Raw genomic sequence first — 21327 nt, forward strand, 5'->3', positions numbered from 1 at the left:
ATAAGTTCTTCCGTCAATAAAATCCTAAGTGGTTTTTGAGAAGCATTTATTAAATGAAATCCATTAAGTTCTTTTATCAAGCTCCTGACTGGCATTAAACAATACGCTAGGTAAAGTCATAGTGACACTGCTGATCAATTTAACGTAATAAATACAAACTAGAACTCATACTGTACAAGCCCAGCATTTCTCCGTGTCTGTCAAACTGTCCATCATATAATTGTATAATTGTCCATTATATGTCCATCATATAATTCTTATTTCTCTATTACAATACTTCCCAAAAGACTCCACAAATCAGCCCAGATATCAACAAAACATGAGGCTTCCCAATGACTACCTGCCCACTTCAGGATGCAGTGCACACCTCATTGGCATGGCTGCATCAACTGGAAAGTTGGATATAATTGAGCCCGTAATTTACAAAAATTTAGTGACTGTTAGTTGTCATTTGCTAGAACATAAGAACAGCCCCACTGGATCAGGCCATAGGCCCATCTAGTCCAGCTTCCTGTATCTCACAGCGGCCCACCAAATGCCCAGGGAGCACACCAGATAACAAGAGACCTCAACCTGGTGTCCTCCCTTGCATCTGGCATTCTGACATAACCCATTTCTAAAATCAGGAGGTTGCACATACACATCATGGCTTGTACCCCGTAATGGATTTTTCCTCCAGAAACTTATCCAATCCCCTTTTAAAGGCGTCCAGGCCAGACGCCATCACCACATCCTGTGGCAAGGAGTTCCACAGACCAACCACACGCTGAGTCAAGAAGTATTTTATTTTGTCTGTTCTCTCCCAACACTCAATTTTAGTGGATGTCCCCTGGTTCTGGTGTTATGTGAGAGTGTAAAGAGCATCTCTCTATCCACTCTGTCCATCCCCTGCATAATTTTGTATGTTTCAATCATGTCCGCCTTCAGGAGCCTCTTTTCTAGGCTGAAGAGGCCCAAACGCTGTAGCCTTTTCTCATAAGGAAGGTGCCCCAGCCCAGTAATCATCTTAGTCGCTCTTTTTTGCACCTTTTCCATTTCCACTATGTCTTTTTTGAGATGCGACCAGAACTAGAAGCAATACTCCAGGTGTGGCCTTACCATCGATTTGTACAAAGGCATTATAATATTAGCCGTTTTGTTCTCAATACCTTTTCTAATGAACTCAAGCATAGAATTAGCCTTCTTCACTGCCGCCGCATATTGGATCTACACTTTCATCGACCTGTCCACCACCACCCCAAGATCTCTCTCCTGATCTGTCACAGACAGCTCAGAACCCATCAGCCTATAAGTAAAGTTCTGATTTTTTGCCCCAATGTCTTTACACTTACTGACATTGAAGCACATCTGCCATTTTGCTGCCCATTCTGCCAGTCTGGAGAGATCCTTCTGGAGCTCCTCACAATCACTTCTGGTCTTCACCTCTGAAAAGTTTGGTGTTGTCTGCAAACTTTGCCACCTCACTGCTCAACCCTGTCTCCAGGTCATTTATGAAGATGTTGAAAAGCACCGGTCCTAGGACAGATCCTTGGGGCACACCACTTTTCACTTCTCTCCATTGTGAAAATTGCCCATTGACACCCACTCTGTTTCCTGGCCTTCAACCAGTTCTCAATCCAGGAGAGGACTAATTCCCTGACTGTGGAGTTTTTTTAATAGCCTTTGGTGAGGGACTGTGTCGAACGCCTTCTGAAAGTCCAGATATATAATGTCCATGGGTTCTCCTGCATCCACATGCCTGTTGACCTTTTCAAAGAATTCTATAAGGTTCATGAGGCAAGACTTACCCTTACAGAAGCCATGCTGATTTTCCCTCAGCAAGGCCTGTTCATCTATGTGTTTTGAGATTCTATCTTTGATGAGGCATTCCACCATCTTACCCGGTATAGATGTTAGGCTGAGTGGCCTATAGTTTCCTGGGTCCCCCCTTTCCCTTTTTAAAGACAGGCGTGACATTTGCTATCCTCCAATCTTCTGGCACCATGGCCGTTTTGAGGGACAAGTTGCATATTTCAGTCAAGAGATCTGCAACTTCATTCTTCAATTCCTTAAGTCTTGGGTGGATGCCATCAGGGCCCGGTGACTTATTGATCTTTAATTTATCAATTAGGTCTGAAATATCTTCTCTTTTAACCACTATCTGACTTAATTCCTTGGTCAGGAGGGGCCATTCAGGCAGCGGTATCTGCCCGAGGTCTTCTGCCGTGAAGACAGATGCAAAGAACTCATTTAATTTTTCTGCCATCCCATCTCTAAGTCTCCTTTTATCTCCCCTTTCCCTCCCTCACCATCCAGAGGGCCAACCGCTTCTTTGGCAGTTTCCTGCTTCTAACACATTTGAAGAAGCTTTTATTATTCCCCTTAATGTTGCTGGCCATGCGTTCCTCATAGTCTCGCTTGGCCTCCCTTATCACCTTCTTACATTTCTTTTGCCACAGTTTATGTTCCTTTTTATTCTCCTCATTAGGGCAAGACTTCAATTTACAGAAAAGTCCCCTTCTGATTTCTGGTCTGGAGGACGATAGTACGCCCCCAGTATTACATTGCTCCACAGGCCTGCTAATTTAACCCACAGAGATTCTACGGTGGAGTCGGACCCACCTTCAATCTCTACTTTGCTGGATTCTATCCCTTCCTTAACATAAACGGCCACCCCACCTCCAAGACGCCCCTGCCTGTCCCTCCTGTAGAGTTTATAGCCCGGGATTGCGGTATCCCACTGATTCTCCGCATTCCACCAGGTTTCCGTTATGCCCACTATGTCAATGTTTTCCCTTGTCACCAGACATTCTAGTTCTCCCATCTTTGCTTGGAGACTTCGGGCATTCGCATAAAAGCATTTGTACATGGAATGCCCCAGGATGGGCTGCTTATTCACTCCTTTGTCCCTGCATCCTCTCACTGTGCCAAACGGTCTATCACATCCCATCACGCTATCTTTCCCAATTTCTTCTCCTATTCTGCCTTTGTCTTGTTGTTCTCTAACCTCCCCATCCTCGTCCCATAGGGATGAAGAGTCCCGAACCGGATGCCCCTTGGCTCCTGTTGGCCTTCCCCCAGGGATCAGTTTAAAAGCTGCTCTGCCACCTTTTTAATATTATGCGCCAGCAGTCTGGTTCCATTCTGGTTCAAGTGAAGTCCGTCCCTCTTGTCCCAAAATGTTCCCCAGTGCCTAACGAATCTAAACCCCTCCTCCCTACACCACTATCTCATCCACGCATTGAGACACCTGATCTCCGCCTGCCTAGCTGGCCCTGTGCGTGGAACAGGTAGCACTTCAGAGAATGCTACCTTTGAGGTTCTGGCTTTCAGCTTCCTACCTAAAAGCCTAAATTTGGCCTCCAGGACCTCCTAGCTACACTTGCCCACATCGTTGGTGCCAATATGCACCACAACCGCTACCTCCTCCCCAGCACTGTCTACCAGCCTGTCTAGATGAGAAGTGATGTCCGCAACCTTTGCACCAGGCAGGCAAGTCGCCATGCGGTCCTCACATCCATCGCAACCCCCTCTCTATGTTTCTGATAATCAAATCCCCCACTACAAGAAGCCCCCGACCCCCCTCCTGCAAAGGAGTATCCCGAGTGCATTCAGATATGGGCCCATCCCCTGGAGAAGGGGTTTTCACTAGGAGATTGTTTCTCTCCTCTCCAGGATGACTTCCCACCTGGGCAGCTGAGGAGCTGCACACCTGAGGTTGGGACAAAGCCTGATCACCCCCAGAAGTCTCCCCTTGGTCCTTCTCTGCCTGCCTCTGCTTCTCCAGGTCGGCCACCAAGGCTTCAAGGGAGCGGACGCGTTCCCTGAGACCCTGGAGCTCCTTGCACCGAGGACACATCCATGACATGCCCCAGAGGCAAACAGTCATACATGTGGCACTGGATGCAGAACACTAGAGAGCCCCCACCCTGCTGCTGGCTGTCTAGCTTTTTTTTGTTTGCTTTTATTTAGAGCTACTTAAAAAACCCTACACTGGTTAGCAGCCCTCTTCTCAAGGGAAGAGAAGGGTAGTGCCTGGGTCCCTGGCCTCCTCGCCCTGCTGCTGAACTCGCCCAGATGCTAAACTCATGGTGCCTTACCTGGCACTTAGTTCCCAGAGGCACTGGGTTTCCCAGAGGTCATGCACGCTTCTACTAGAGTGATTTATACTTTTGAAAAATACATTACAGGAGGAAGTGTCAGTGAACGGCTTTTGTCTGAAAAACAGTGGTTATTCAAAAGTGTATACACATAAGAAAACTGTATAAGTGTTTTGTACAAATGAACTACTACAGCTGTTGTAATTATGCGTACTATGCATGAGCAAATTGGCTCATCAAACCTCACTAGCTGCCACTGGCCAGGCTTAAGATTTCCACTGAGAATGAACTGGTTTTAACTAGGTGCCTGCCCAGCCATGAGGCTGGTTGAAACTATCACCTGGTTTAGGTGTTGGGGAAAGGCACCCCATTGCTGCCTGCCATCTCCCCATCTTGGTGGCTTTAACTGGCAGCTCCATCCTTGACACACTCTCTGAACACATGATGATGGGGTCAAGAGGGCTTACCTCTGTGAGTACAACTTGCAGCATTCTCTCTGCCTATCACCTTATGAGAAGTAGAAATGCCGTCTCTGCAGGAGGATGAAAAGTCTGGCAAAGAAGGTGACATGACTATGCACTGGTGTGCATGTGCTGGTGAATACTGTTGGGGGCAGCAGAATTTGGTGCAGGGTTTGGGCAGCATCTGGTTTAACAATATTTAAATAGGGCATTGTATAAGTCTTACAAATTGCTACTCATCTCAAGTCTTAGCAGTGAGTCTGGCTAGAAATTCAAATAAATAAGACAGAGTGCACTGTAACTTTTATTTTCAGAATAAATTTTTTTCAGAAAAGAAAAAAAAAGACTACAATGCAGCAGAATTTAAACAGGAATGGCAAAAATGAAAAGGAAACAGCTTTACTACGTGCCATGTTTTCAGCAGCCATGGTGCTTGCAGAGGTTGCTGTTGTTAGTTGGTTGTTGATACTGGTGTAGTTGGTTGTTGATACTGTTGTAGTTTCTCTTTCCAAAACTCTGACCTCAATTTGCCCTGGCTGAACAACTATGTCTGGAGGGTTCTTAACATCACAAAAATAAGTGCCATTGTCTACAGCAGTCATGCTTGCTATCTTGATGGATGCATCCTTCTTACTAACATCTCCAGCCCAGGTGACTCGGCCCTTAAATTGTGGTTCCTTCCCAGGATATGCCTTCCCATCAGAATAATAGAACAACTGTAATCATAAAGACAAAAACACTAACTTTGCACAAACATTCAATCTATTTTCATGGCTTTATAACAATGGCTGGACATTTTCAGCAGGACATAAACTTATTACAAAGAACTTGCATTTTATACATGCTGTTCAATCAATTCAGAAAGACAATATGGAAGCAGCTAAACCAACACTCTTTATGTTACATTTAGGTAGGGTCTGACTTACCATGGAATCCTCTCTCTGTTTCATCTAAGGCAAGTCCATCCAAATTCTATGAAGCTTACTCTCAAGGAAGCATACTTAAGCTTGTGTCTTAGGCTACTGTCAGAACATTCTAGAGCAGTGGTGTAGCTAAAGGGGTGCAGGAGTAGTGGTTGCACCAGGTATCAAGCATTAGGGGGCAACAAGCTGAGCTCGACACTAGTGACCAAAATTGTGAAAATCTTGGTATGTATGAATAATATCATATTATATATCATTGGAAAGGTAATTTAATGTGGAATGCAATGAAACAAACCACACTGGAATATCTGCTTTCTGTCAAAAGTTATGGCCAATTAACCAGAAAATGAAAATACAACTGCTTATGGAATAAAAAGTGGATTTTTCTTAACGCAAAACTGACCCATGAGACTGATTGTTCTGAGAGTCAATGACATGTTATTATGTTATTGACATGTTGCAATGTCATGTTATCAACATACAGCATGAAACCAACAAACTGTTAATATGAGTCAGCTCACATTTCCATGTATCATAATACATTTACCCCTGCTAACTGGGTAAAAGGCACTCTTCACCCCAGCACAGTTTCTCAAACCAGTCAGGGGCACACTTTTTATTTATTTACTTAATTAAATTTGATTTTGTCTGGGGGGGGGGGAGCTACAAATCTTCTTTGACCCCAGGTAGCAGATAGATGCCTTAGCTATGCCACTGACTGCAGGTGGCAGCAGAGCAAGTGGGTGGCAAGCTGCTGGGGGGGGAGGCAGGTTCCTCCCAATTTTCACTTTTTAAAAAGCCCAGGTGTGATGTCACTTCCAGTTGTGACATCACTTCTGGGGCAACATTTTGAGCTTGGCACTGGGCTACACGATCATTAGCTATGCCACTGTTCTAGAGCAGTGGCTCCCAAAGGCACGGGTTGCAACCCACTATTAGGAACCAAACCTGGGCCATTCCCCTTTAAGGGGAAACCCAGGAATGGGTCCCTGACAGCAACCCAAGGGCATCCCCACAGCTCTGATAGCAGCTGCAGGACACCCCCCAGGTATGTGGGAATGTCCCTGGATCCCTGAAGCACTGCAATAGCTGAGGCGCTGTCAGGGCAACCCTCCCTGCTCCTGTCCCACCTCACCCCCTCCACAACTACTTTGAGTGGTCCTAACATCTGAGTAGGACTTTGGGAACCACTGTTCTAGAGTTATGTTCAAACCTGAAAAATCCTTGAGGTTCAACATGCCTCTGCCACTGAAGAGGTCATATAACATGAAAATGAAAGAGTCAGCGATCATCCCAAGTTACAGTTTTGCCAGGAGATATAGGTTGAATACAATTGTTAAAAAAAGGAAGCAAAATAAAACAGGGTTGGGAAGTAGAGTTAGGTGAAGAAACATTTGGTATTTCAGCTGCAATCCTATGCATATTTACACGAAAGAAAGCCAGGAACTTACTTCCAAGTCAATGCACATAGGACTGAGGGCACAATCCTAATCAACTTTCCAGCACTGATATAGCTGTGCCAGTGGGGTGTGCACACCACCCTGCAGTGGGGAGGCAGTCAAGGGGGCCTCCTCAAGGTAAAGGTATGTTTGTTACCTTACCTTGGGGCTGCATTGCGGCCACGTCAGTGCTGGAAAATTGGTTCAGATATACACCCTGAGCTGACTTTTAATCAGTGAGAGGGCATGAAGAAGAGGCAATGAAAAGGGACAAGAAGAAGGAATGCTGAAAAACCAAAGAGAAAGATCAAGAAAGACATGAACACAAAACCTCAGAGGCTTCTGAAAAATGTTAATTGTTGCCAAATTCCCCCAAAATGTTCCACTTCTGATTGTCCTGCATCACAGAGGTGGAGCAGGAGGCTGTGTGCTTGATGTGCATTCTCTATCGACACACAACTTACTTATTGTTGCCATGATGAACAAGTGAACAAAATGCGGTTTGTTTCAAAAAGCTACTATGATTAATATAACTGCATAACTACAGCTGTGAGTCACTTAGCAACAGGGGATATGTGTTCTCTTATCTCCATTATGCGATTAGGTCATTAATCAAACATTCAGCCCAATCTAGTGGCTTTGTTTAAACAGACACTACCTTCTAGACACTTGCTGGCTGTGCAGGCTACTGGAGACTAATTGCCTCTTCTTTGCATTAAGAGCCTCTTTGTTGTGCTTTGACCACAGTTGTATATGTGTATACAACTGTGTATATGTTGTTGTATATGTTAGGCAGAAGGCCTGTAAATGCAGACAAAGGTATCAGAGATGGCAAGTCTCTAATTACAAGATTTACCTGTCACAGTCCTTGTATTGGTGTCTTCCACTCTGATGTAAAAAACATAAATACTCAGAATGTAGAATGGCTAATTGGAATTATTACTCATTTAAACTTGGTTTTTTGACTACCCTTGAGAACATGCAGAATATGACTAGTAACGAGTGCTGTCGCTCTAAGAAAGACAGTAATTCTATTAAAAAGTTGTTACAAATTATGAAACAGCACAGGAACTATAAGGACTAGTGCCAAAATGCATAATCCACTTTTGCCACAAATTTTGAAATGAAACCGAGAATGGTCTCAAAAATTCTTACAGTTACAGGATGAATAGTTGATCCAAGTTGTTTAAAGGACCAAGTAACAGATGCTGCCGCAGTGATCTGTTCTGTTGATATAAATGTGCAAGAAAGCAATAGATCTGTTCCATTCTCGACAAGGTATTCTTTTACCACGTTAATTTCCACAGCTGAAACCTGAACTGTTAAAGAACAAATGAATCAGAAGATGCCACTCAAGCCCTTTTGCAAATAATATTACAAAGTTTTAAAAATAAGGGAACTAAGCAAAAGTGAGCATAAAGTCACCTGTTTTGGGGAACTCAATATTTTTTTGGCTAGGTCTACAAGGTCCCATTTAGTGTAGAGTTGGGCATCATCACTCAACATCCATGCTCTTGAGCACCTAGCTCCAAGAAATTAGCAAATGGGAAAAGCACAACAGCATGGTGATGGATAGTGTGAATATTGAATCTTTACCACCAAATATTAAGTCATAACCTAAGACCCACTGATTGTTTTCCTTCCCTGCTATGTTATGGTTACCTGTACCTTGTTGCAGGTTTATCTGTCTAGTGTATTTACTCACCAAATATTAAAATTCAAAGTCCTAATGTATGCATACACCCTAATGTATGCATAAAGAAGCATCTTCACTTCAAATCATTTTAAGTTTTTTTGTTGTGTTAACACCTAGTAGACCTAGTAATGGCTGGTGCCATCAAGAAGTGAAGGTGTTACAACTCCCCCTCCCCACCCAGCACACTAAGTTAAGCTACTCTTATCTCGCCTTCCCTTGGGTCTACCTACTCAAAATTCCTCCTAACAGCTCCATTTCAGTTTTCCCCATGGAATCCTCTGTTAACCATCACAGACAAATGAAACATCCATGTATATTCCAGTTGCAGTATACTGTACTTCTGAATACCAGATGCTAGAGCAAACAGCAGGGGAATGCTGTTGCTCTCATTCTCACTTCTAACTCAATATTGGGTTGGATGGAAACAAATGTCTTGGTCAAGACCCCAACTCAGTACAAAACAGAAGTATCATCCAAGCCTTGAAGCACCAACCCTCTCCCTCCATGAATTTCTATTGTTAATTTACCCTAAAACACCAGCATTCCACCATTCTCTTCCCCAAATCAATTTCCCTTTGTGTCTCTTCTTCAATAAAAAATGAAAAAACCCAATTCTTTTATCTCCTCCCCAACAAAAACCAAATATTTTTATCTTTGCCAACTTCCACCTTAAAAGGCAGCAAGACCAATATGAATGGCATCTGCTGTTCAATCAGCAGCCACAGCCAAATGAAGTGCAGTTGACCAAGAGTGTTCCATCTGAACATGTTCAAGTCCAGAATGGTTGGCAACCTTCAGTCTCAAAAGACTATGGTACAAGCCTACAGCACCCGGTATTCCCAAGCAGTCTCCCATCCAAGTACTAACCAGGCCAGACCCTTCTTAGCTTCCGAGATCAGATGAGATCTGGCATGTGCAGGGTAACAATTGCTGTAAGATTTCTAGTCAAGATAAACAAATTGCAGAGCACAGGATTATTCATTTTGTTTTTAATATGCATTTGGTTTTTTATTATATTTAAAATGTGACTGATACGCTTTTTTCTGTTTTCTGTTGCATGGTGCAGAGTTGTTGATCCGCTTGTTGGTTTTCACCCTAAACCCCACGCACCCTGTGAGGTTAACGGACTGTGGCGAGGCAACACCTTACTGGCTGGGGACTGCCCAGCTTAAGGTGGGCAGTAGCTGCCCAACGAGATGCAATGATCTCTCCCACCATCGGAAGCAGCCCCTGGCGTCACACACTTGTCGTCAGGTGCCAAGCTGGGCACCTGGAACGTTAGGACAATGACACCTGGCTTCTCTGATGACCTGCAAGAAATAGACGACGCAAGCAAAACAACTGTCATCGACATGGAGCTGAGCAGACTGCAGATGGACATTGTCGCCCTTCAAGAGACTAGGCTGCCAGATTCCAGATCTGTCAAGGAGAGAAATTTCTCATTTTTCTGGCAGGGAAAACCACCAAACGAAACCAGGGAACATTGTTGGCTTTGCAGTCGGAAATACCCTGCTAGAATCCATCATCCCACCTACTTTGGTAAGTGAAAGAATTTTGTCCCTGCAGCTCCAGTCATCAGCAGGACCTGTCACTCTCATCAGTGCTTATGCACCGACTCTGTCATCTCCAGCAGAAGCCAAAGACAAATTCTATGATGACCTGGCCACCACTATCAAGAAGATCCCCGTAAAAGAGCCATAGTTCATCCTCAGCGATTTCAATGCTAGAGTTGGTGCTGATCACAGTTCGTGGCCCACTTGCTTAGGTCAGTTCGGCACTGGGAAGATGAATGAAAATGGCCAATGCCTGCTAGAGTTTTGCTGTCATCACGGTCTCTGTGTCAGCAACACGTTCTTCAACACGAAGCCCCAACACAGAGTCTCTTGGAGACACCCAAGATCAAAGCACTGGCACCAGCCCGACCTTATTCTCACCAGACGCTCCAGCCTTCCCAGCACCAAGATCACATGCAGCTATCAGGGTGCTGCCTGCGACACTGACCACTCCCTAGTGTGCAGCAGAGTGAAACTGCAAACAAAGTGACTGTACCACACGAAAAAGGAAGGAAGACCTGGCATTGATACCAGCAAGACCCAGGATCAGAGAAAAGTGGAGGAATTTGCACGAGCGCTTGAGGAATCTCTTCCAGGCCCGGCCGACGCAAACATCCAATAGATGGGAACATTTCAAGAATGTCGTTTACAACAATGCCTTGTCGATATTTGGCAAGAAGACCAACAAAGCGGCAGACTGGTTTGAAGCCCACTCTGAGGAGTTGACACCAGTCATTGAGGAAAAGAGGAGAGCTCAAGCAGCATACAAGGCCTGTCCCAGTGAGCGCAACCTGCAGGTCCTCCAAGCTGCTCGAAGCAAAGTCCAGCAGACTGCCAGGAGATGTGCTAACGACTACTGGCTCCAGCTCTGTTCCGAGATACAGATAGCAGCTGACACGGGCAACATCAAGGGGATGTATGATGGTATCAAGCAGGCCCTAGGTCCAACACAGAGGAAAATTGCCCCTCTGAAGTCTGCCACAGGCGAGGTCATCCAGGATCGGGCGCAGCAGATGGAACGCTGGGTGCAGCACTACTCTGAGCTATATTCCAGAGAAAATGTAGTCACCGAAGAAGTGCTGAACAACATTGAGTGCCTGCCTGTGCTGGAGGAGCTTGACAGTGAACCAACCCTAGAAGAACTTCACATGGCCCTGAACTCCTTTGCCTTTGGCAAGGCACCTGGAAAAGACAGCATCCCTGCTGAAGTCCTAAAGTGCTGCAAAGAGATTATCGTCACTGAGCTGCATGAAATCCTCTGTCTCTGCTGGAGAGAAGGTGGAGTACCTCAAGACATGAAGGATGCAAACATCATCACGCTGTACAAGAACAAAGGTGACAGGGGTGACTGCAACAACTACCACGGCATCTCTCTCCTTAGCGTTGTAGGAAAGCTGTTTGCCCGAGTTGCACTAAAGAGGCTCCAGGTACTTGCAGAGAGCATTTATCCAGAATTGCAGTGTGGATTCTGAGCCAACAGGTATGGTATTCGCCCTGAGACAACTGCAGGAGAAATGCAGGGAACAATGACAGCCACTCTTTATAGCCTTCATAGATCTCACGAAGGCTTTCAACCTGGTCAGCAGAGACGGCCTCTTCAATATTCTCCCCAAGATCAGATATCCACCCAGGCTCTTCAGCATCATCAGATCTTTCCACAAGGACATGAAGGGCACTGTTGTCTTCGATGGCTCCACATCAGACTCCTCTGACATCCAAAGCAGAGTGAAGCAGGGCTGTGTCCTTGCGCCACCCTTGTTTGGGATTTTCTTCACTGTCCTGCTGAAGCATGCCTTTGGAACTGCAACAGAAGTCATCTATCTCCGGAGCAGATCAGACGGAAAGCTCTTCAACCTCTCCAGACTGAGAGCAAAGTCCAGCTGAAATTTCTGTGTGACTTCCTCTTTGCCGATGATGAAGCTGTCACTACCCACTCTGCCAAAGATCTCCAGCAGCTCATGATTCATTTTAGCAAGGCCTTCCAAGATTTTGGACTGACAATCAGCCTTAAGAAAACACAGGTCATGGTTCAGGATGTGGACTCACCTCCCTGCATTACAATCTCTGCACATGAGCTGGAGGTTGTCCATGACTTTGTGTACCTTGGCTCAACGATCTCCGACACTCTTTCTCTCGATACTGAGCTAAACAGACACATCGGTAAAGCAGCTACCACGTTTTCCAGACTCACAAAGAGAGTCTGGTTCAACAAGAAGCTGATGGAACATACCAAGATCCAGGTCTTCAGAGCTTGTGTCCTGAGTACACTTCTGCACTGCAGCGAGTCATGGACTCTTCGCTCACAACAGGAGAGGAAACTGAACACTTTCCACATGCGCTGCCTCCGACGCATTCTCGGCATCACCTGGCAGGACAAACAACACAGTTCCAAACAACACTGTCCTGGAACATGCTGGAATCCCTAGCATGTATGCATTGCTGAAACAGAGACGCCTGCGTTGGCTCGGTCATGTCGTGAGAATGGATGACAGGCGCATCCCAAAGGATCTCCTCTATGGAGAACTCGTGCAAGGAAAGTGCCCTACAGGTAGACCACAGCTGCGATACAAGGACATCTGCAAGAGGGATCTGAAGGCCTTAGGAGTGGACCTCAACAGGTAGGAAACCCTGGCCTCTGAGCGGCCCGCTTGGAGGCAGGCTGTGCAGCATGGCCTTTCCCAGTTTCAAGAGACACTTGGCCAACAGACTGAGGCTAAGAGGCAAAGAAGGAAGGCCCATAGCCAGGGAGACAGACCAGGGACAGACTGCACTTGCTCCCAGTGTGGAAGGGATTGTCACTCCCGAATCGGCCTTTTCAGCCACACTAGACGCTGTTCCAGAACCACCATTCAGAGCGCGATACCATAGTTTTTTGAGACTGAGGGTTCCCAACACATGATACGCTTCTATACTATACTTTGAAAATTTATATTGAAAGATAGTATACAAATCAAATAAATATAAATAAAATTAATTTTTAAAAGATCTTTCCCCACACGAGATCTATAGACAGAAGCTTTCATCTCTTGAGAGCGTAACCCCCTTTTCCAGTTTGCAGGGTAATTTTCCAGCATATGTCTCAACTTACACTGACTTACAAAAATCAAGAATCACACTTCCTAGTGCACGTTAACCACACATTGTGTTTCAAACAACAGCACAGACAAGGCTGATTGTGTAATTTAAGCTTATTACAATCAGCCTTCTTTCAATTCACTCTGCTTTCATGTTTTTCTTTTATAGCCATGTTATGCATACTGACAGTAACACACACATATCCCTCTTTTCCTGAAGATTTCACAGGCCATCCCATAATGCATTTGTGTGCATAGAAAAGGGAGCTCCTTCCTTGATGGAGTAGAGCTTGGGCAGGGGGCTGCTTAGGCTGACCAAGGTGGTACAGCTGGTTGATGGTGGACATGGCTGAGCCATACCATTTTGGTCATGAAGGGCAAGGTCGGAGCACCTCTTCTGCTTGGCGAATGAACCCACCACTCCAGCATCTCTTCTTTTAATTGGGAGAGTCGATCCGGGTGGAAAAAAAGTCCTTTTCTCTCATACCATTGGGTAGAATACCCATCATTCCTTTATAGCGTAAAAGGTCACCAATGTGAATGGCATCCCCTTAGCTGTGGTGACCTTGTGCAGTACACAACATGAACAACTGTATGCAATGGCCCTGGGATTTCACTTCATACATCTGATTAAATGGACTATAGTCCACAAAAACCTATGAAATCTGCTAGTTTTTAGGACTCTTTTTAGGAGAAAGCAGTGGAGATGGGTGCCCTCACCAACTGGATGCCTAAGGCAAATGCCTCTGTCAGCCTCATGAGTGGGCCCTGTAAAAGGGATCAAAAGAATCTAAGCAGAATTCCATAGTGATATTTTATGCCACTTTTGTACTGGATTTTTGGTGCAGTGCACCAAATATTGGGACTTTATAAACATGCAATGAGTTTACCTTCTAAGCTCTGGATGCTAATTCATTCTAGAAGTAAAAAACATATGGACCCAAGTAACATTTGCTCTTCTAGCTCAGTACTGGCTATACTGACCAGCAGTAGCTCTCCAGGATTTGAGATAGGGGTCTTTCCCAACCCTATGTGAAGATGTTAGGGATTGAACCTAAAACCTTCTGCAATCAAAGTACTGCCCTACCAGCTACAGCCCTTCCCCATGCAATCTACATATTACAGAAACTCCTTTGGATTTTCATCCACAAATGCTTATTATTAATTAATAACAATAACAATAACAGTATTTATATACCGCTTTTCACTAAAAGTTCACAAAGCAGTTTACAGAGAAAAATCAAATATCCATGACATTTCTTCACAGAGCACTAGCTGTGGATCTCAACATATATACTTGAGGTTCTGAGGTAAAATCCTCTGAACTGCTTGACTCTAATGCTTTCAATTCTTCAAATGAAGGGATATGGAAAGAAAAGGGATACATCAGGTATCAAGCTGGAGCTGGTATCCAGTTCCACATTTGCAGTTTCTTGATTCAGTGCACCAAATAGTTTGGCTCAATAACACAGGACTGCCCCATCCATGAGGCCAGCTGAGGCAGTTGCCTCAGGCAGCAGATTAGCATGGAATACCCATTTTTGCCTACTTGCCTCTGCCCCTCCTCCCTAGATTGGAAAAGAGGGGGATGGTGTCAGAGTATAGAGGAGGGTTGTGGGCTAGAGCACTGATACCATCCTTCTGTTCCACACTTCCTTTTCCACTCTACAGAAGAAGAGGAAAACCTCCTGCATCATATCAAGGGAGAGGGCAACATCTGGCACACAACCTCAGTGCACTAAGAGGTCTTGGGCTGGCCCTGCAGTTACGGAAATATAAACCACTGCATCAAAATATAAACTTTGCACTACCCACTTCAGATGGCGCACTCACGGCTACCAGCCAATTGTGCCCTATGTCATGCTCAGTACTGCAGGTGCAAACAGAAAGCAGAAGCCAAACCTACCAGTTCCAAGAACTCTGCAGTCCACACAGCACTTTTTCTCAGAAGTAGCACCACTGAATATAACAGAGGTAATAGATCTGTTTAAGATGGCAAGCCAGGCAGGCACATCCCACAGAAAGGCACTGCCCTGGGGTCGATCAGTCCCCACAGTACCCACACTGGTCACCTTCCAACACCCTGTAGCCTTTTAGCATCTGACCACCTCTCAGTCTGGTGTGCCTTATCAAGCCAAAGAATCTCTCCCCCCCCCCCCTTTTAAGATCTCAGGCTCAGGCTGGGGCTACCAGGCAGGTTCCCAGGTAAGGGGGCGGGGCTAGAGAAAGGTTTAACCAGGTGACGGCGGGAACCTGTCCCGCTCATTTGTATTCACACGCACGCTTCAGAATGGGTGGCCCACAGCAGGAGCACTCACATTGGCCAAAGGCAGCTGCAGCCACCGCTACCAGGAGGGCGGAGGCGCGGGCTGAGCAGGAGGCGCGCTTCCGTAGACCACCACCTGCTGCTGCTGCCGTTATCCCCGCAGCCATCTTTCTGGCCCCGCCCACTTGCCAGTCTCATTGTGACGTCCCCGCCCACTTCAAGCCACTTCTTGGGGGGATTTCAAGGAGTGTCCGCGAGGATGGAACTAACACAACTGCTTGCCTGGCCTTTTGCTGGTTACGCAAAAAACCCCTTGCATTTTTTTTTTAATTAGAGCACAAGGTATAGTAAAAATTAAATTCCTATAAAGATGAATTGAATAAATATTTAAAATTGAATAAGTTATTCATATTTATAAAATAAGATGGAATTAAAATCCATAAAAATGGAATATGTTAATAATGATAAATAACAAACAAGACATTTCCTGTTTCTATTTTTATTTATCTAATCCAGGAGTTGGTTAACTTTCAACTTTAGGGATTCTGGACCTTTAACAATTGTGCAGGAGAGAGAATTTCAGCAGGTGCAGCTTGTCACCTGTGAGATAACAAGCTGCACCTGCTGAAATTCCCTCTTCTGTACAATTGTTAAAGGTCCAGGGTCCCTAAAGTTGAAAGTTTGCCCGTCCCTGTTCTAATCTAAAGAAGTACAGTACTGTGAAAGTGGAGATTCTTGGGACTCCATGGACTCACAACCCAATCCTATGCATATCTACACAGAAGTAAGCCCCATTTAGTCAATGAGGTTTACTGCCAGGAAAGTGTGAATTGGATTGCCGCCTCAGTCCTTGGCCAAAGCAAAGCCCCAGCACCCTCAGAACTCAATCCTACGTATGTCAACTCAGAAATAAGTCCCATAACAATCAATGAGGCTTACTCCCATGTAAGTGTGCATAGAATTGCAGCCTCAAGTGCGACTTTCTTCAGAATCGCTATACATAAGCATCAGTCTTGTCATCTACGTGTCAACCGCGCTCCCCCCCCCCTTTCTCGCCTTTAGCGTCTCAAGCAGGTCTATAACTGGAGGGCTAAATTGTCATTCGCCCCAACCTTGGACTGTCGGAAAAGAGGGAATAAATATCCCTCTGCTGGACAAAAGGGGATTGAACGACTCTAGAGATTCAGGCTCCTCTGGTCGCTGCAATCTCGTAGGCAGCAATGGCCAGGTGAACTTTCACTCGATCCTATAAGCAAGCTGACTGTGATGTAAACTCAATTTCAGTGACTTTGACTCAAGTCAGGGCACATGTAACTGCAACCTCGGTGGAACTGCTGAGCGTGCGCATGCGTAATGATAGCTTACATGTGGTCGGGTCGCCTCTTTAGTTTGTGGGTTAGCTGCCTTGTCTGCTTGCCTTACTCACCGCCCAGTCAACATAGCCAGTACTTACACAGAACCTCTCTCAGGCAGACGGTCGCCTGTCTTCTGGGTTTCCATTAAACCCCCCCCCCCAAAAAAAAACAATTCAAAAAAGCTATTTAAGGATTATATTTTTCCACAACAGGGTGGCACGTTTGAATGTTTTGGGTGGCACCTTTGCTCCAGGTACCTAAAATCTGCTGTCGCCTCTGGACCCAGGACAAAATACCCCCTGCCGTCAATATCCTATGAAGCTCTCCACCTTTACATGATTTAATATAGCACCATCCTGCGTACACATAAGGTGAAAGCCAATGCATTTCTCTCACATACCCTAGCTAAAGAAATTCAGCATACATTTTCCCATAACCATTAGGTGCCACATCACATGTGGGGAATAGCAAAGATTCCGCAATAGGCGTTGATCCTCCTTAAAGCTTCAAAGTCAAATCCCTGCTGAGCACAGAAATATTCTTTAACATTTCTGCCCAACGTTGCATAAATGTAACAGGATCAAGTGTGTACACCTGTGGTCTGCGCAGAAATGGGTTAAAGTGCAAACCCCTCCCCCCTTATTTTGCTATGTAAACCGCTTTGGCTGCCATCCTATGCTCACTTACCTGGGAGTAGGTTCCATTGAACTCAGTGGCATTTACTTCTGAGTAGACACACAGAGACTGGCACTGTTGGTGAACTTTTATGTTGAAAAGCAGCGTATGAACATTCTTCTTAATAATATGGCAAGAGATCTTGTAGGTACACTGGCTCCCACACCACACCCCAGGGACCTGTGGTTGTCCCTTTAATCATTCAAGGTGGGGAGGTTTTCTGTGTAGAGAGAGGCAGAGATCTGAAAAAAAAAATGTGAAGGAAATATCTGTTATATTTAAGTAGTTTGGACTGGGGCGTCGAACCTTGTCAAAATCAGTTGTCAATAACAAATTCATTCACAGTAACTTAATACCTGACTCTTATCGGGTTTTATCATTATGCTGCGTGAATCAAATCACAGCCATTTTCAACCACAGTGTGCCACGAGTGGTCCACAGGTGGGCCACAGGAATTTTGGGGAAGGTCATTTATTAGTAAGTCCAAAGGGGGTTGTGAGCCCCCCACTGGCAGCATGGTGTGCCTTGTCAGTTGTCAAAAACCTGATGGTGAACCTTGACAATTTCAGTGCATTGTCAGTGCCATGAGATGAAAAAGGTTGAAAATCGCTGTATTAGCAGAAAACAAATGCACAAACGTGAAGTTTACTCAAGAGCGCAAAGGCACAAATGGAAAATTCCAAAAATCATTACTCGCTCTCGAGTTTTCGAAATTAAGGAGGGGGGGGGTTTGGGGGAATGGCTGTGTGTGTGCGCGCACGCCAACAAAAGTCGGGGGATAGCTGTTTGTTATAACAACAATTGAATGACGTCACCGTCTGGCCAAAGTACAGGCAACAGCTGTTTTAAGAGGAAGCACATCCTGTGTCTTAAAGCAGTAAGAAGCCCAGTATGAGGTTTCTCCAAGAGATTAGACGACATTTCATTCAAGAGGCTCGTTGGTCTAGGGGTATGATTCTCGCTTAGGGTGCGAGAGGTCCCGGGTTCAAATCCCGGACGAGCCCCATTTTGTAAAACGGCTCAATTAAAAAATGTTTTTTTCCAATGGTTATTTTTTTTGGAAACCTTTTAATAATCGTTGTCGCAGGACGTATTGTTCATTTGTTATGTGCCTGTGCGCGTCCATGATGCTGTGTTGCGACACTTTTGCTTTGTCACACGTTGGCACCATTTTAAGAGGCTTAGACAAAAACAAAGAAAGCTCCTTCCCCTCTTCCTGTCTACCTGTTTTCTTCCTGCACACGAAGCAACACGAATCAATTCACACAACCATAATGATGGCAGACGGGAGGAGGGAGAGTCCAGCTAAGAAATCCAACTGGTGAGAGCCCCATCCTATGCATGTCTACTCAGAAGAAAGTCCTATTATGGTCAATGGGGCTTACTCCCAGGAAAGTGTGGGTAGGAGTGTAGCCTTGGAACCCCATCCTATGCATGTCTACTCAGAAGAAAGTCCCATTGTGTTCAGCAGGGCTTACTCCCAGGAAAGCGTGGCTAGGCGTGTAGCCTGAGGAAACGGTATACACCGTTAACGGCTGCAATGAGGCGGTTGGAGTCGTCCTTTCCTCAGACTGCTCCTGTGTCTCCGGCCTCGCCGCTCTGAGGAAGCGCTTCGTCTTCTCCTCCTCCTCCTCCTCCTCCTCCTCTCAGACCTGCAAGAAGCGCATGAGAACAGCCATGATCAGCAGTCCTTTGCCCGCCCTCCATCGCTGGCGCACGAAATGAGCCTGTGGCTGCAGCCTGCTTTCGCTTCCTGCGAGAGCCGCAGTGCACACAGCGGGTCTCGCTTCTGAGGAGACGCACAGCACTGCTGTGTCAGTCACCCGCTGGCTGGCTGGCAGCGACCTCCCTTCACAGCCCTTGCAAGGGTCTGATGAGGCGGCTGCAAAATTAATAGGATTGTTGAGGGGGCCCAAAATTGGAAGGAGTTGCACCTCACCCCCGCGGGCTCGTCCGGGATTTGAACCCGGGACCTCTCGCACCCGAAGCGAGAATCATACCCCTAGACCAACGAGCCGCTCTCAACTTGCTCCTCCTCAACCGGCTCCTTCACCTATTTCCCGCCCCTTTCACGCTGCGCAAGCGTTTTCCTCAAGCGTTGGCATGGCTGCGCGCGCGCACACAAGCCACCCCTGGCATTGGGAGGAATGGCTCCGTCCGCAGTTACAGCGCCTGCACGAAACGCCTTTCTCTTCAGTCAGCTCATCTTGACAGAGGTCTCTCTCTCCCCTCACACACACACTCTCCCTCCCCCTTTCTCTCTCCCCGTCACACACTCTCCCCTTTCTGTCTCACACACACACACACACACCCTCCCTCCCCCTTTCTCTCTCCCCGTCACACACCCTCCCCTTTCTGTCTCACACACACTCCCTCCCTCCTCTCTCACACACTCTCCCCCTCTCCCTTTCTGTCTCACACACAGACACACTCTCTCCCTCCTCTTCGCCTCTCACACACTCTCCCTCCCTCACACACACACTCTCATACACACTCCCTCCCCACTCTCACACTCTCATACGCACACTCTCCTTCCCCCCTCTCTCACACACACTCTCCCTCACACACTCTCTCCCTCCCCACTCTCACAGGCACACTCTCCTTCCCCCCCCTCTCACTCACACACACACACACTGTCCCTCCTCCCCCCTCTCTCACACACACTCTCATATACACACACTCTCTCCCTCCCCCTCATACACACAACCACATTATGTCTCTCACTCACACAGCACAGGTTTGTTTCTACTTTCTGAGCCATGCAGGGAAAGGAGGATACCACCCTGTATCTGGGGGGATTTCCCTGTTCCTTATAACCCGTCCCCCTCCAGAGTAAAATATACTATGTAGTGTAACTATACACTGAGCGCAGATAGAGGCAGGTCCGTGTATTTCCGGCCCTGTAGCTGGGAAAGCAGCACAACCTTCTTTCACCTGCACACAATCCCTTCAGGTGCCCTATGATGTCTGTTGTTGTTTTTCCTCTTCCCACACTCAGCCATGGAAGGAGATTGCCACAGTTCAGCCTCTCCTGGCAGAAGTGAGCGAAGGGGGCAGGTTCCCGGATGATGGTGCCAACCAAGGGTCACCAACAGTCATCTGTGCCTTCAGCCACTGTGTAACAGGGCAGAGGTCAACAGGAGGAATGTCTTGGGGAGGGAGAGTTCCTTGTGGGGAAACTGCTCTACCAGCTCTTCTCTGTTATGCGGCTTTTGAAGGCACAAGATTCCTGACAGGAAAAATAACAAACTGTCCAATGAGGCAGCCTGCACTGGGAGCAGTTGGCCTGTAAAATGGCCACCTTGACCATAGCAACAATACAGAGTAACTTTAACCACTCATCTTCAGGCTGCACTGAATCACCATATGGCAGCGGTTCCCAAACTGTGAACCATGGCAGAGGCGGTCCTGGGCTTTTCTCCACCTCTTTCTTTGCCGCCTCCTGCCCCTGGCCCAGTAGTAATTGTGGTGACATCATCATCACTGCAATTACTTTTGCACAGCTGCCTTCTCCATTTGAAAAAAAGGGGAAGGAGGCAGCCCAGGTTCCAATGGAGCCTTTCACACCACTTCTAAGCGACGCAAAAGGCTCCAATGGAACAATTTGGCACCACTGGAAGTGGCACCCAAGAGGCATGCACCACCCAACACCTGGAAGTGGCGCTTGCCTCTGTCCTGGGCACTGCTTCCAAAGGCATCAAAAAGCTCCAATGGAGCCTTTTGTGTCACTTAGGAGCAGCACGAAAGGTTCCATTAGAGCCAGAAACAGCATACACCACCTTAGAAATCAGAGGAAGCATACGCCA

The 21327-nt window shown here is 46.4% G+C and overlaps 1 long non-coding RNA gene, 2 other non-coding genes and 1 pseudogene across 3 annotated transcripts; 1 reads left to right on the plus strand and 3 right to left on the minus strand.

Annotated features, from left to right (window-relative positions):
- Positions 1–4901: 4901 nt before the first annotated feature.
- LOC136645850 (uncharacterized) lies at positions 4902–19567 on the minus strand. Its single transcript, XR_010794166.1, has 5 exons — positions 19522–19567; positions 18746–19173; positions 17534–17763; positions 8058–8221; positions 4902–5256 (listed from the first exon to the last, which is right to left on the minus strand). It is a non-coding gene; the product is annotated as an uncharacterized lncRNA (long non-coding RNA).
- LOC136646200 (5S ribosomal RNA) lies at positions 9417–9536 on the minus strand (annotated as a pseudogene).
- TRNAP-AGG (transfer RNA proline (anticodon AGG)) lies at positions 18454–18525 on the plus strand. The gene has a single exon. It is a non-coding gene; the product is annotated as a tRNA-Pro (tRNA).
- Positions 19467–19538, minus strand: TRNAP-CGG (transfer RNA proline (anticodon CGG)). Its single transcript has one exon. It is a non-coding gene; the product is annotated as a tRNA-Pro (tRNA).
- Positions 19568–21327: the final 1760 nt, after the last annotated feature.

Source organism: Tiliqua scincoides, chromosome 3 (genome assembly GCF_035046505.1).
Source record: "Tiliqua scincoides isolate rTilSci1 chromosome 3, rTilSci1.hap2, whole genome shotgun sequence".
In the NCBI taxonomy this organism is placed as follows: Eukaryota; Metazoa; Chordata; class Lepidosauria; order Squamata; family Scincidae; genus Tiliqua; species Tiliqua scincoides.